The following is a 16185-nucleotide window of genomic DNA, read 5'->3' on the forward strand; positions in this document are numbered from 1 at the left end:
GTAAACTATCACATAATTCATAATAAAATATTTAAAAAATAATAATAATAAAGAAATGGAAAAAATGTAGACTTGGACTCTGGGCTTTCCCTTTCTTAAGGAAGTACCATTAAATCCCTTTCTTTAATTAAGATGTTTACTTTGTTTCTGAAATTTCCAACCAAAGACTATAGGTACTAGTTAAAAAGTCACCAATCAGAATACCCTCTGTTTGACAATTAGTAAAATACAGAATAGGGTGGGTGAAAACTTCAGAACTAGACTTCTTTCTATAGTCTATAAATCAGACAGCAACTCAGGTATTCTAAATTGCTACCAATATATCCCACTATTAAAGGGTTTCCCAGGGATATAGCAGTTTGTCTCCGAAATTCATTCCATCACTGAACATTTTCATTACCAGAACTGTTTTGAATACTTAGGAATCTCATTCACACTTAGTTGTGAGGTTTTAACAATTTGGAGGTAAGTATGAGGAGGCTTCTAAAAGTTCATGGGAAAAAAATGGAATAAAGAGATAACAGAATTTTTCCATGAACTTTTTTAAGGCTTCTTGTACATACATTTTATTGAAACAATTAATATTATCCACACAGTGCTTGAGTCTGATCCACCGGATCTCACAGATGTTCCATGATGGTCTAAGCTGGTATTTCATTGAATGGCAGTGATTCGGAACAGTTCTATATAAAGTTCTATAACTGCATAAAATCTATACTATAACATAAGAGCTAAGTTATGTTGGCCAATAATCAACAACATATTTAGACTGATCCTTTCTGTAAAACAAGATCAGCTGGAAATATCAGCCTAACGAACCTCATATATTCCAGAATCATCTAGTTCCTTTGTAGGATTAGCCGATTGATACAGACCATTTCAGTGGTTTCTTAGATGCACCAAGCCTTCTGTTTATTTGAAAATACAAGCTTCACTATCTGGCACGTGAGAAAAAAAGTCATTTATTAATAAATTTCCAATTTTTATTTTAGTCACAGTGCCAAGTATATAAAAATGCTGCTTTAGATCAAGTTATGTGGCAATCATTCTTATCAATAGGCTGCCTCCTCATGACCACTAAGCATCTGACTTCTCTGCTTTATTTGTGAAATGTAAGGAAGGAGGTCTTATAAAGAAAATTTGGAGATAATGCCAGATTCAGCTTTCACTGAGGCATCAGATGGGATCATCAGTGTCTTGAGAATGGCATCTGGGAAAACACTTAGAAATATTATGTCACTGTTACAGGGCAAGCTGACATTTCCCAGTGACTGGAAAGAGTTAATGCAATTCTGCTCAAAACAAGCTATCTCAGGATTGTACTCAACCAGGTGAAGAGGAACCTTGTTATCCTGAGAGCTGCAGACTATGAACCAGGTTAAGCATCAGAAGCTAGTTTGCTAGTTTGGGTGGAAGTCCCAGTGTGCTTTGTCTACAAAAACAGATGCTTACAAGTTTGCAAACCCTTTTTATGAGTGGGGAAAAAATGTGGATAGAATAGCTCTCTGAATCTATCTTCCAAAGACAGACCATATTTCTATGAAAAAAGATGAGACGCACATTAACCTTATGCATCTGTAGGGTTTTGTGAGTATTGAATGTTCAAATATGAAGCATAGTTCTATGGAGTCATCATTAGTTGGAAGTGATTTAATGGCTTTTTATTATTATTATTATTACTAAACTTGAAAATATTGTTGTAAACTGACTTTGTTCTTAAAGGTTTGAGAAGATACGGAAAAAGATCTTTTAAAATTATCAACATTCAGGAATCCTAGAGGGGAACCTAAACTGAAAATAAACATAAATTTAAGTATGTGAAGAAAATAATACGTAACAATACAGTATGTTTTCTTGTTTCTACAAAGCAAACTACTCAAACACTCAACTGAGTAGTTTCCTTCAAAAGAAATCTCTAAAATATTATGTATAATATCCTGTGGTTGACTATTGGGCAACAGATAGTTTATTCTTTTCATAGACATCCTTTTGCATGATGACTTTATTTAAAATACTACTAAAGATTAATATTATGAGTTTGAAGTCTTGGCTTTTAATAAATTTTGGGACTAAGAATCCCTGTGATTTTACTTAACATTTAAAAAAAATCATAAGGTAATCATATGCTTGGATGAGAGAAACTGGAAGAATCATCTTTCTATGAAAGTTAACAATGAAGCCAGCAGCAAAGGTAAACAAGTTCCTTTCTCGGAATTTCCACAAAATTGTGCAAATCTAGAATAATTTTTAGTTTGACAATGCCTCAAGTATATAATATACATTACTAAACGTATCTTATATATTGACTTGCTGTGATTTAACCTAAAAAGAGAGAAGACGTGGGAGAAAACAAAAAGAGGCTGTTGTCAACTTACTTCAACAAAAACATAGATGCCACATGAATTTCACATTTGCTCTGGTAGTTTAGTGGTTATAAATCGGGCTGCTAACCTCAAGACTGGCAGTTTGAAACTACCAGCTGTTCCACAGGAGAAAGATGAGGCTTTCTACTCCCATAAAGATTTGCAGACTGGGAAATCCTGTACAGGGTCACTATGAGTCAGAACCGACTCCACTGTACTTAACAACAACACAACAACAATCATTTTATTAAGAGTCCTTTTGTGGTACTGTGGGTTAACATGCTGAACTGCAAGGTTGGCCTGAACCACAAGATAGGCAGTTCAAGCTTACCGGCCACTCCTCAGAAACCCTATACAGGGTCACTATCAGTCAGAAACAACTTGATGGCACTTAATAAGAATAACAGCAATTATTTATTATGAGGACAGTGGTGGAAGTGTCTTCTTCCATGCAGAAGATCTGGGTCCGCTTCCTGGACAATGCATCTCCATCACAAGCCTAGCCTACATAGTGCTAGGATGCTGACCAGGTTCCAGCAGAATTCAACACACACATTATTATTTTTAATCTCAAATAAAAATCATAGTATTTTTGACTAATTGCAACAGTCACAACCATAAAGGTAGAAGTTTTGTAACAAAAATGGGGGAGTAGTTAAGTTTACAGACCAGAAACAGAAGACTCTAGGACCATCAAGGGAAAAGAGTACAAGCAGAATGCAGAACCCAATCCAGAGAAGCAGCGACACCAGATATGGAGGCAGAGATGGAGAGAGGGAGCAGCTAAGGACTCTGGAGTCATGGAAAGTGAAGGACTGGGTGCTAGTGGCCAGGAGGCAAGCTTGCATAATGTGCCCTTTTGTTGTTTAAATTATTATGTGTTCCTAAGTGGTTTTGTGTGCATCCACCCCTCCCCGCCCAAACAAAAACAAAAAATAGAGGGAATGGATGTAAATACTGTCGAATGATGATGCATGGAGGGGATTGTAATCATTGCAATGAAACAATGGTGTAAAACCAATGTTTTCCCATATAAACTATTACTCAGTTCACAAAAAAATTAAATTAAATTAAAAAATCATGATAGTTTGATTCCACAATATAACCAGATTCTACCTACAGAATTGAAGGGAAAAAAACAGCACAGCACAACCAATGTGCTGACTAGGAAACCTGTTAAAGAAACAAATATGTAATAACTCCAGTGGACTATTACAAGATGATGTTAATAGGTTTGGGTTTTTTGTTTTAGCAACTCTCCTTAGAAGAAAATCAGTATTCACCAGGAATGTACTATACTGACCTTGCATCTCTGACTATTTATTTGACATGTGAGTTGGGGGAGGGAGTGGCAGAGGCAATATCTGCTTTGATATAAAATTAGAAACCATGAAAGGGAGAGGACTAGAATCAAGACAAAGTCATCATTTTTGCAACTGAAGTCCTGAGGCGATGCCCCTGCCCCTTTCAGGTCAGGAGTTATTGGGAGGACTCTCCAATAGGACTCCCCAAGACTATATAGCTCCAGAAACTCCAGCTTTCTCTTCCTATTTTTCTAGTAAACATGCACATCAAATGTCCTAAGAGGCAAATTTCACTTGTGCTGCTGCTTCTACAAAAATATCCTACTCATTTAGAAGAAAATGGCAGATCATCAACCTCTGGTCTGAGCTGCCCCTCCACCTCATCCTGCTAATTGGCCTGATGATGGCCCCCAAGGCCTGGAACCAAAACAATTCAATGATTTTCCATTGATTTCAGTTACTAACTTATCCAAGTATGTGTCTACAACTTTCATCAAATACAATAGAAATCCTAGAGATGGGAACAATGATAGCTGCTCCATTCACTCTTTCTTAGAAATATGAGGAGGTGGGAGGGAATGGTGTTAACATTGATCAAGAAGCCAGTCTTGGGCAAGATCCTTAAATCAAGAACTGTTTGTTGAACCCATTTGCCCATGCCTTTCTGTTTGCCTATGCTTTCTGCCTCTCCTCTGGTCTAGTGGCCAGGTAGCTCTGACCCACAGGCATGTTTCCTTTGGACCATAGTTTCAAATTTGAATTAGTTATCAGAATTTAGAAGTCTGAGAGTAGGCCAGACTGTCTGTGGTCCATTTGGAATCTCTGTCCACCTTCTTTTTTGCAACTCTACGACAAAGTTAGGGTCTGCTTCCCCTAGAACCTGTTAGTCCATGTAACTCTGTGTTAAGAGTCGGCCCAAGAGGGACACGTGCAGAAGATTCAAAAAAGGAGAGCTGACATTCTACTAGAGCAGACAGCTAAGAAACAAGCAAGATTGACTGCTTCTTCCATGAACATTGATTGTAGATCCAAGTAAAATGAAACCCCTGAAACTTCAAACTTTTCTGTGTGTAACATGAGATTGTTTACTGGTCCTGTTGTAAGGATTTTTATTTTATGTTGAGACATAATCCATACTGAAACCTGTAGTCTTAGATCTTTATCAATAAATATGTCAAGTCCTCAAAAAAATAATGAAAAAGAAACAAGCAAGGACGCACAGCAGCCTCCCAGTGTGGGCCCCTGATGATTAATCTCTTCAGTGCTGTCTGTACAGGGCACATGGGCAGCACTTCTTCAGGTTCATGGGCTTTGGTGCTGCAAAGGAGAGTGAGTGGTCAGAGAGTCTCAGAGGTATATGAGATCAGCAGAGGATTTCAGACAACTTCCTGGTATAAGAGACTGAAATCTTGAGGGTCTTCAAGAATTTCTATGTCCCTTGCTTGCCACCCTTTTCAATTAGTGGTATAAGCCTGCAAGTCTCTAAAATAATTTCTCAACTTGGAATAAAGTGACGTTTGTTATTCTGAGCAAATCTGGAACTGACATAGTAAGATTTCTTAGTTAAAAAAAGAAATAAACTCTAGATTTCCAATTTCTTTCTTAAAAAAAAATCATAAAATCAAAACCCACTGTCATCATGTCAATTCTGACTCATAAAAACCCTATAAAGTCTTTCTGTAAGAGTGTAAATTTTTATAGAAGCAGACTGACTCAGCTTTCTCTCTTGAAGTAGCTGGTGGGTTTGAACTGCCAACACTGTGGTTAGCAGCCAATGCTTAATCCACAGCACCACCTGGAAAAACTATGCCCCTATGACAATTGATTCGAGCAGCTGCCCCTTTTAAAGGAATATCATACTCCGGCTGGCAGGGTCACCAAATGTAGAACAATGAGGCACCTCTGTACAGCTTCCTCTGTCCTGGATAGCACCCCATAGGCCCTTGAACTTGCGAGGACAGACCCAGGTCTGTTTTTCTTCCCTACCTCCCCAAACTTCCTCTCTTGCTCTCAGATGGCATCTAATTCCTACCTAATATTGTAGTTTAAAAACCTCTTGACTGAAATTGTCATGCCCTCAGGGAACACATAGACAGATATTAGCGTTTACTCTAAACCACAGCAGACACTGTTGAACTAGAAAACAAATCATTTAAAATGTTATTTTATATCAAAACAACTATGAATAAATTATAAAGTAGAATAAAAATGTATCTATTTTAAGATCAAACACAGGAACTAAAAGAAATTTTTATCTTAGATGTTGGTCACTTCCTAGACACTCGTATGGTTCTGCTCTGTGGGTCTCACTGAGAAGTGCACAGGTATGGAAGCCCTGGCTTAGGGAAGCATGCTCCTGACAGGAGTTATACTAATAGAGAACACTTCACAACTAAAAGGATTTTAAGACTAAAAGTCCTGACCCCCATCTGCTTTGATGTCTGTACAAACAACTTCCAGATGGTTATGTGCCCTGAAAAGACAACACTTAGCCCAACGGGAACTCCATCTAGGGCTGGAGCATCTTCTCATCTAGAGCTCAAGCCCACCTACCATGTTGCAGTCTTTGGTTAACAAGAGACCCCAGAGTTTTCTCCTCTCTGGGTGTAGCCCCTGTTCCAGTTTTTTCCTTACTCCGTTTTTTGCTTTGTTAATTCTTTATTCTTGTCTTCCTCTCTTTAGTTACCCTTGCATTTTCTTCTTCCTATCTCTTCTTTGATTTTTCTTCTTTTTTTTCTCTTGGTTTTTCTTTACTACTCTCTGATCTCTTTCCATTTTATGTATCCATTTCCCTAGTTGTGTTTATTGATTTTCCTTTTTTAAATCTTCTATTTTTTTTTCTTTCCTGGTTTTTATTTAAAAACTTTTTCCTTCTCCCTCTTTTCCAGCTGCTGCTTGCTTTTTTAAAAAATTTCCTTTACTGTTTTCTTTTTTTTTCTTCTTCTTCTTCTTGTTGTTTGCTAGCTTGATTTCCTTCACTTTTGTATGTATGCTTTCTCTTCTTGTCACACCCAGTAGGGGATAGCAACCATGACCATACAACGCAGCCTCAACCATACCCTCTACAAGCCCAGTGAATGGGTATGAGCCAATACCAGTTGTTATATACCTGTTCAATGACAATAACCATCATCAGTCAAACCCATCCTAAACTGAGTGGCACAAAAGGGGACAGAGAATGGTGCACATGCTTCCATCCCCTAACCACACCCACCAGGAGGAAGATGGTGAGTTCCTAAGAGTACACCAACATGCAATCATCAATTTAATACAGTCAACACTCATGGAAGCAACAGTCAAGATGTCATATTACATTGGGCAAATCTGCTGACAAGACCTCTCTAAAGTGTTAAAGAACAAAAATGTTAGTTTGAGTCAGAACCAACTGGAAGGCACCTAACAAAAACAACACTGAGATTCAAATCTCTACACTATTGGTGAGCCCACAGCATGTTCACAAAGTCATTGCAGATTAACTGTGGCTATAGAGACCCCATGAATATTTCTATTAGTCAGGGTTTTGCTAGGCTGTCATGAAGAGATACACACAGTCATAGATGAACTCTTTCCAATTTATAAAGAACAAAAGTAACTTTCTGAAAACCATTCTAAGAAGAAATCATATATTACTCTCTACTCTGAAAATGCATGTTTCCTGATTAGACTTAAAATATGGGACCTTGGAGAAAGCCCATCCACAAAAATAAAGAGAATGGTGGAAAAGAATGAACAAACTAGGACACAATGCAATACTAGGAATGCAATACCCTGATCTATGGATACTCCCAATAGTCTTTAATTCAACTACATCTATATTCAACTTACATCTATAACCACTTCTAGGAGACAGAGGGGTGGCAGGCAGGGTGAAGGCTTTATCAGAAGCAATCTGATATCTAGGGTCATATCTAGGGTTAGAGTATAAAGGCTATGATGTATTTGCCAATGTTTGAAACTAACCAGAATTTAGCACAGGATTGTTGTTGTTAAGTGACGTCAAATCAGTTCTGATTCATATCCACCCTTTACAGGGTTTCCAAACTAACTCAAGGTGAGTTTGAACCACTGATCTACCAGTTCAATCTGACCTTGCGGTCCAGTGCTTAACCTACAATTCCACACCAGCACAGGATTTGTTGTTGTTGCTAGGTGCCATCAAGTTGGGACCAACTCATAACGACCTTATGCACAGCTGAACAAAACACTGCCCGATCCTGGGCCAACCTCACTACTGTTGCCACGCTTGAGTCCATCGATACTGCCACTTGGCTAATCCATCTCGTTGGGGGTCTTTCTCTTTTTCTCTGACCCTCTACCTTATCAAACATGATATCTTTCTCCAGGGCCTGATCCTTCTTGACAATTTATGTCTGAAGTATGAGAGACTAAGTTTGGCCATCTTGGCCTCCAAGGAGCACTCTGGCTGCACTTCTTCCAACACAGATCTGTTGCTTCTTTTGGCAGCCCATAGCACTTTCAATATTCTCTTCCAACACCATAACCAAAAAGCATCAATTCTTCTATGGTCCCCCTTATTCACTGTCCAGCTTTCACATGCATATGAGGTTACTGAAAATACCATGGCTTGGGTCATGCGCACCTTATCCTCAAGCTGACATCTTTGCTCTTTAACACTTGGAAAAGTTCTTGTGCAGCAGATTTGCCTAATGCAGTACATCCTTTGATTTCTTGACTGCTGCTTCCGTGAGTGTTGATAGTTGATACAAGAATGAAGTCCTTGACAACTTCAATCTTTTCAATGATAAGAATGTGGTTTATTGGTCCAGTGGTGAGGATTTTTGTTTTCTTTATATTGCAGTGTAATCCATACCGAAGGCTGTGCTCTTTGATCTTCATCAGTAAATGTTTTAAGTCCTCATCACTTTCAGCAAACAAGGTTGTATCATCTGCATATCACAGGGTGTTAATGAGTCTTCCTCCAAACCTGATGCCACGTTTTTCTTCATAGAACCCAACTTCTCATATTATTTGCTCTGCATACAGGTTGAATAAGTATAGTGAAAGAATACAACCTTGTCACACACCTTTCTTAATTTTAAAACATTCAGTGTTCCCATGTTTTGTTCGAACAACTGCTTCTTGGTCCATGTACAGATTCAGCATTACTACAATTAAGTGTTTTGAAATACTCATAGTTCACAATGTTGTCCATAGCTTGTCATGATCCACACAATCGACAGCCTTTGCATAGTCAATAAAGCATAGGTAAACATCTTTCTGATATTCTCTGCTTTCAGCCAAGATCCATCGGACATCAGCAATGATATCCCTCATTCCATAGCCTCTTCTGAATCTGGCTTGAACCTCTGGGAAGTTCTCTGTCAATGAATGATTGTAGCCATTTCTGTATTACCTTTAGCAAAACTTTACTCACATGGGTTATCAAAGAGATTGTCCAATGATTTCCACATTCTGTTGGGTCACCTCTCTTTGGAATGGGCACAAATATGGATCTCTTTCAATCAGTCAGCCAGAGAGTTGTCTTCCAAATTTTTTGGCAGAGATGAGTGAGTGCCTCCTGTGCTGCCTCACTTTCTTGCAATATTTCAACTTTTATTCCATCAATTCCTGATGCCTTATTCTTTGCCAATTCCTTCAGTATCAATGGCTCTTTTTATCAGTGGTGGTGGTGGTGGCTGTGTGCCGTGCAGTCGGTTCTGACTCATAGGCGGAGTAAGCAAATCCAGAAAGAACTGGGCATGGGGAGTGGGATAAGCAGATAGCCTAGTCAGACAGTTTGATTAGATGGTCAGGGAATTTTTTATAAAAAGCCCTTTCTGCCAGATCAGGGGAATGCCTGTAGATCTTATGGTCTGAGCAAGCTTCCTAATATACTAGTAGTTCCTTTCCCATTATAATAGTCTTTTCACACAAAGTCTCTCCTTACCAAATCTGAATGTGTTTTTTATTTGGCAAAAGGAACTATTCAAATATCAGCAAATAGGTTATCCCCTAAGGACAATATCTGTCTATAACAACGCAGGTCTTCTCAGCCACCACCTCTTCAACCGATTCCCAAAGTATGATAATGAGAATAGGTCAGATTAGATCGATCCGAAAATGAAGATACATAGATTTGTGTTTGATTTTCAAGGTATGTTCCTAGCCACAAAACTCTTTCAGATATAACTTCTTAGCATTGTCTTTTTAAAATATGTATCACATCACCATCCTGACTATTATGAAATATTCATGTGATTTCAATAGCTATAGCAAAGTCAAGTCTTTAATGTTGTGATGCTGATGATGTATAAGGGAGTCCAGTACATTAATGCAATAGAGGCAAAGTTTATTCTGTGGCACTAAGTAACCAAATATCATTCCAAATTGATAATCTTCTTCAAAAAGTATATGTCTCATTCAATAAGCCATTACATTAATTTGATTGCATCACACAGCCTTAAAATAAATACATTAAAACATTTATGTTAAGGAAGACTCTATCAATATGCAATGGTTCCCCATCTTCATAAAGTCCAAATTCTTTAGCCTGGCATTCAAGGTCCTCACAAAACTCTTTTCAGACTAGTCTTTCAAGCCTATTTACACACAATGCTGGCTATATTAAAATCAGCCTCTTTATAAAGAAGAAGCATGTATCGATTACCTTCAGTAATAAGGGATTTTTCTAAACAGTAAGAGAAAATGAGAACAAATGGGTCCTAATCTTGTCAGTCACCTCACACGGGCATATGAATTCAAGGCCATCTCCCCCCATGAGAAAACTCTTGGTGTGATGCTGTAGGATCAGCACTGGACTGTGAACCACAAAGTCAGTGGTTCAAACCCACCAACTGCTCTTTAGAAATTTTATACAGGGTCACTATGAGTTGGAACCAACTCGATGGCACTTAACAACAGAAACAACAACCCCTCATGAGAAGCCAAAAACAAACACACACAGAAATTGCTTGATGTCATTCAGAATCCCATGAGTTCTCAAGTGACCTTCCTTTATTTGTGCACCTTACCTCCCTTGATTCCAAAAGAGAGGATCTCTTTGGGTCAGTTTGCATCTTCCTATACACAGTATTTCAAGTAAGCACAACTTTGTACCAGAATACTTCAGAGGCATTTCATCTTGTGCTGCAAGAGTGCATATGGTTGCCCCGTACAAGAATGAATCATGATCTGATTTGTTAATATAGGGTTGGGGGTAAGTTTCACTCAAATGCCTTGAGCTTCAGGCAGTTTATACAGAAAAATCTAAGTGGCTTTCTTTTCTTTTCTGAGAAGCAATTCATGGATTCATTTCCAGCATAATAGTCTCTGTCTTATTCTCCACCACTAAATTCTACCAATACCACCACCAAGGAAGTACAAGTCTCACCTCACAGTGCTGCTGCTCTGACTTCCAAACTCGAGGTACTATTTCTCCTGAAAAATACACCACTGCTGATGTTTTTTGCCTTCTTATGCATAACTTCCTTCAGTTATGGGCATCTCTTGAAATAGATGGATATATGTTGCCAGGATTCTTATTGTGTTTGTTTATTTATACACACCTTGGATTCTTCCTGAAATACTTCAATAAGGTGTATAAACATACAGCAGCACACTGCTTCACAAGTTTTTGAGGGACATAAACCAAAGAGGAGTCTTGGTGTAGCACTATAGGACAAGTTCTGGGCTGTTAACTGCAAGACTGGTTGCTCAAACCCACTAGCTGCTCCTCAGAAACCCTATATCGGGTCACTGAGTCAGAACTAACCTGATGGCACAGAACAACAACAACAAACCAAAGGAGAAAAAAAAGATCAAGGGATCAAATGGCACTAAGGCACTTAACAGCACACCTGTTTTTAATATTTAACTCACAACAAGTGGGCTACAAATGCTGCAGAAACACAATTCACAAGATTCAAAAATATAAACAAGACACTTATTTAGGAGAAACACAACAAAAATTACAGCTAAAACAAAAACTTTTTTTTCCCTTCTCAACTAACACTTTCCTTCACAAAGTTAGGACCACTTAAAAATTGTTGCATATTCCCCAAGGGAGATGAACAGCTATCTAAACATAGAGACTATGTCTGCTATTCTTTAGGTGATCTGCATAGGGGTTAATACATATAGAACAAGTACATTCACCGAGCTATGAAATTGTACCATCTTATCGATGACAGACAGCAGCCAACACCAGCATTGCATATTAGCTCATGGTAATAACATAAGGCCATTCACATAGAAACTATGAAAACCATGTAGCAGATTGAAAAAGTACTTATGATATAGCCCTAACCAAAGAAGAGAAGAAGGACTTATATACACATAATGTTACAATTTTGTATAAAATATAGAAATATGGGGAAAAGTATATGCAATCATAAGTTCATCCAAAATTTTACAAGGGGCATACTTATTCTAAAAAAAAAAAAAAAAAAAAAATTGATCCTTTGAAATTCAAATTTTACTGGGAATCTTGTATTTTATCTGGTAATCCTACTACAAGACAAAGTGCTTGTTTAAGTACTATATTTAATTTTAAATGTTTTTATCCCTGGAAAAGAGGATAGGGAAACCCATTACAACTTATAAAAAGGTTTATTCCCCAGAAAGATAAACGCAAATGCATAAAGGCATTTTGAAAAGTAAATTTAAATATCAATAGAATTTTCAACTTGTTCATTGGTTTTGGAAGAACTTTTCAGACCTATTTTAGGAGGAAACATTAGTAATTGAAAGGAAAAATATTTTTATTGTCTTTTAGAACTGAAAATGTTAAAAGTTTCCAAAAATGCCTTATAAAATTAAGTAGCTGTTATCAATTATTATTGTCCAACATTTACCATAAAAGATTTTTAAAGATTTATGAAATAAAAAACATAACCATTATTCAAGATATGTTTAATGCCTTCAATATCTGGTCTTAGATATCCTATATCCTATTTGCATTTGATTTTCTGAGACTTCCAGAGTTGTGGGCTCCCATGCATGCCAAAGGGACAAGGTCTGGACATCAGAGATACTGACAGAAGATATACATAGGAACTTTGAGAGGCAGCTTCCTGATAGAATGAACATGGACTGTCATAGCGCTTAATTGCTATGTTGCTTGGGCGTGAATGAATAAAGTTAGCACACTTCCCTTCCTACTCAGGAGTAGAGAGTTAAATGTTATTTTCTATGTGGAAGTAAAATGGGTCCCAGTTAATTCACAAAGACACCTTCACACTTGAAAATCTCCAAAATTCAAACTAAAACAGGTGCTGACTAAAAGACTCAACAGGGCTGACATTATATGAGTCATAATTTGTTGAACTCCTAGGAAAATTAAATCTACCTTATTATCCTCTAGACCCTAATAAAAATGAACCCAATATATATATTTCACAATTTGATCTGTAAACAGCCAACTTTAAAAATTGTCTGGCTGGTTAGTGAGCATACACCTTGGGAACCCTCAAGTTCACAGGTCTAAATGCACTTAAAATAGTCCAGGCATTCCTAAAAGTCAAGACACAAGTAGTTACATTAAGTGCAATTTTTTATTTATTTATTTTTTTTAATGAATAATGGGATACAAAGCCTGTAAAGATCGGCAGCCTCGGAAAGCCTGTGAGAATCACTATAAGTTGGAACCAACTCCACGGTACTTAACCACAACAAAAACAACCATCTCTGAGCTCACCAGCATCTACTCAGCCCTCAAACTGCATGATGATGACCATCACAGAGGACAAGATTAATGTCCTCATTAAAGCAGCCAGTGTGAATGTTGAACCCCTCTAGTCTGCCTTGTTCACAAAGCCCTGAACAACATCAATATTGGGAGCCTCATCTGCAATGTAGGGGCTGGTGGATCTGCACCAACAGTCACAATGCACCAGCAGGTGGACCTGCCCCTTCTATGGCTGCTGCCCAGCTGGGGAGAAGAAAACAGAAACAAAGAAAGAGCAATCTGAAGAGTTCGATGATGACATGGGCTTTGGTCTATTTTATTAAACACCTTTTGTAATATGTTCAATAAAATGCTACATGTTTCTAACAACAAATGTGTTCTCCAATTTTTATTTATAGCCTACATCAGTATGTCTTCACATTTCCAAAAGCTTAAAAATGTAAATATTTCTAGTTGAAACAGACAGAAAATGTGCCTTTGGATATTGGCCTATGAGACTAAATGGGGCAACTACTTGCAGGATCTTAAAAAGCACAGAAGGGAGAGGTTGAGGAATCAACGGGGCTCTGTTTTGGGTATCTGTCTTCAACAAAATATCACTGGGTCCAAGAGTGAGATATGAAGGAAGTGATTTTGTTTAATAGACTGAGTTCCTCAAGGATATATGCAAATATAACTTCACTAAAGCCAAAAGATACAGTAGCTGCATTCAAAGACGTTCCTACAACCAAAATCTTGGCTTTCACTCCTTTGATAACGAATACCAATTTTCTGCTTATTAGTTGGATGGCAAAAACTACATGCTGTCACACACCTAACAATTTTTATATATCCTCCAGCCCCCATAAACTTCTTCACACATTCCAAAACACTGACATTTATTTTACCTCTGGTGAGACCATCATCTTCTCACTCTACTTGTATAAATTATCTTTCTGGACACTGTTATCACTACAAATGAGTACACTGAGTACATCTAAAGTACAAGCTAAGCAAACTGCTCATGATCCAAGCAATCTAGTTGAAGCAGCACATGATAAACACCATGTCTCAAATCTGCCTCTCTAACACTGTGTCATATTGGGGCAGGAGGCTGCAGTTGTCCAGTGCCATGACATTCCATGCACACTTTGCTCTAACTTATTGCAACACATTTCCTAATTTGAAGTTTAATGCAGGCTCAGTCTCCTTCCCTGTAGTCTGCCCATTCATTGGCTCACAAAGGCACTCAGAGTCAGCCACACACAAGTGCTGGGGCTGAGACCAAGCTCACTTTACTCTTCTAGGAAGGGAAGAGATTCCAGTGTTCCAGGTCCAGAGTGACTGTACCACTTATCTACAACAGACCCATGACTAATGGACATAAAAAGATCACTTCCTGGCACAAAGACCACAGGATTCAGAGAGCTGTTCATTCCTCTTGCATACCTGTTTCCTTTTTATTTCTCTTGCAAAACTGATTGACATGCCTAGAGAGAGAACACCTAGAGTTGTGAGCATCATTCTTTTCCAAGTAGCTGAAGATGAAAACAAGCTATTCCAAACAGCATCAGAATATTAGACAAAGTAGTCAAGCATGATCGATCGATCTAATTTTTGGATTGTATTCAAATGTCAAACAATGCCACATGCTTTATAATAGAACTAATGTAAAAAACAACAACAACAAAAAAAAAAACAAAACAAAACAAAACAAAAAACCAGGAAGTGGTATTAGAAAAAGTATAAGAAACCTCTTACCTTCTTGTTTTATGAAAAAATAATTTCCTCAGGATAAATCACCAATATAAATTCCAGTTGTATAGATTGCTTCACGGTGAATTTTTAACTTAACAAATGAATTGGTCAAGTAAAAATCATTCATTCAACAAATATGTATAATTATATAAAAAAAGGGGCTTAAGCACCTGATATTATAAAAAGATGTGTTTGTAGATAGAATACAAATCAGATTAAGAAATACACTCACTGGTCTACAAGAATTTTAAACATCCCCACTTTGAGAATAAGGATAGTATAGCATTTAAATTCATCTGTAAGGAAACTAGTATACCATTATGCCACTGTATAATTGCAGTTTGCACTGAATAACGACTAAAGAAGTGAACTGGGGAGGAAAAACAAAATTTGGACAGTAGAATCTACACTCTCATTAATTTAACACAATATTAAGAACACAAAAAGAATAGTTATTTGTGTGAATGGGAAAAAAGTAATACAATAAACATTTGCATTTGAGTACAAGTTACTGTAGTTCAATTAGAAAGTCCACATTAATAGATAACTGTCTTTGCTTAATGATGCTTTAGGAAGAACTATGTTTGTGGCAATCTCTGCTAAAAGCTAATTTGGCTCCTTTGGGTTATAGAAACAAAATGCAATTATCAGGAAGGGAATAAGGGTTGCCTAGTAAGGAAAAGGCCATACAACTTGGCTCTCAAGTGAAAATGCAGTGGTTACACTATGTGCATGGAATTGACTCTGTTCCTCAATCCAAAACATATCTAAACACTGCCTCTGCCCAGGCACTTGGGGATCAGGGGTGGAGTGGGGCAGATGTGAGGCTGTGACTATTCAAAACAACGTCCTTCTCTGTAGTTGAGAATTTGCTAGTCTGTTAGTATCAGGGATCCTGACAGTAAATAAACAACTGTATAAAAGTGAAAGTGATGATATATAAAACAAGATGGCGGATCGGGTGGACGTATAGCAGAGAGCTCCGCCAACAACACAGAATTCCTGTAACAAGCAGGCTCAGGGGATGGTCCCAGAACTCTGAACCACATATAAAGAAATACTTAGAAGGTTGGAAGGCTCACAGCTGGGGGAATTTGTGGCAGAAGCAAGAAATCTATTGCTTTCTAGTCCGGGA

General features: G+C 37.7%; 1 protein-coding gene and 1 pseudogene across 1 annotated transcript in view; one reads left to right on the plus strand and one right to left on the minus strand.

The window, feature by feature from the left end:
* Positions 1 to 13636, plus strand: part of LOC102829344 — a 98547-nt pseudogene extending 84911 nt beyond the window's left edge.
* Positions 1 to 16185, minus strand: part of PIEZO2 (piezo-type mechanosensitive ion channel component 2) — an 861527-nt gene that overhangs the window by 784185 nt on the left and 61157 nt on the right. The gene's annotated exons all lie outside the window — the stretch shown is intronic.

This window comes from Chrysochloris asiatica, unplaced genomic scaffold (genome assembly GCF_000296735.1).
Source record: "Chrysochloris asiatica unplaced genomic scaffold, ChrAsi1.0 scaffold00122, whole genome shotgun sequence".
Taxonomy (NCBI): domain Eukaryota; kingdom Metazoa; phylum Chordata; class Mammalia; order Afrosoricida; family Chrysochloridae; genus Chrysochloris; species Chrysochloris asiatica.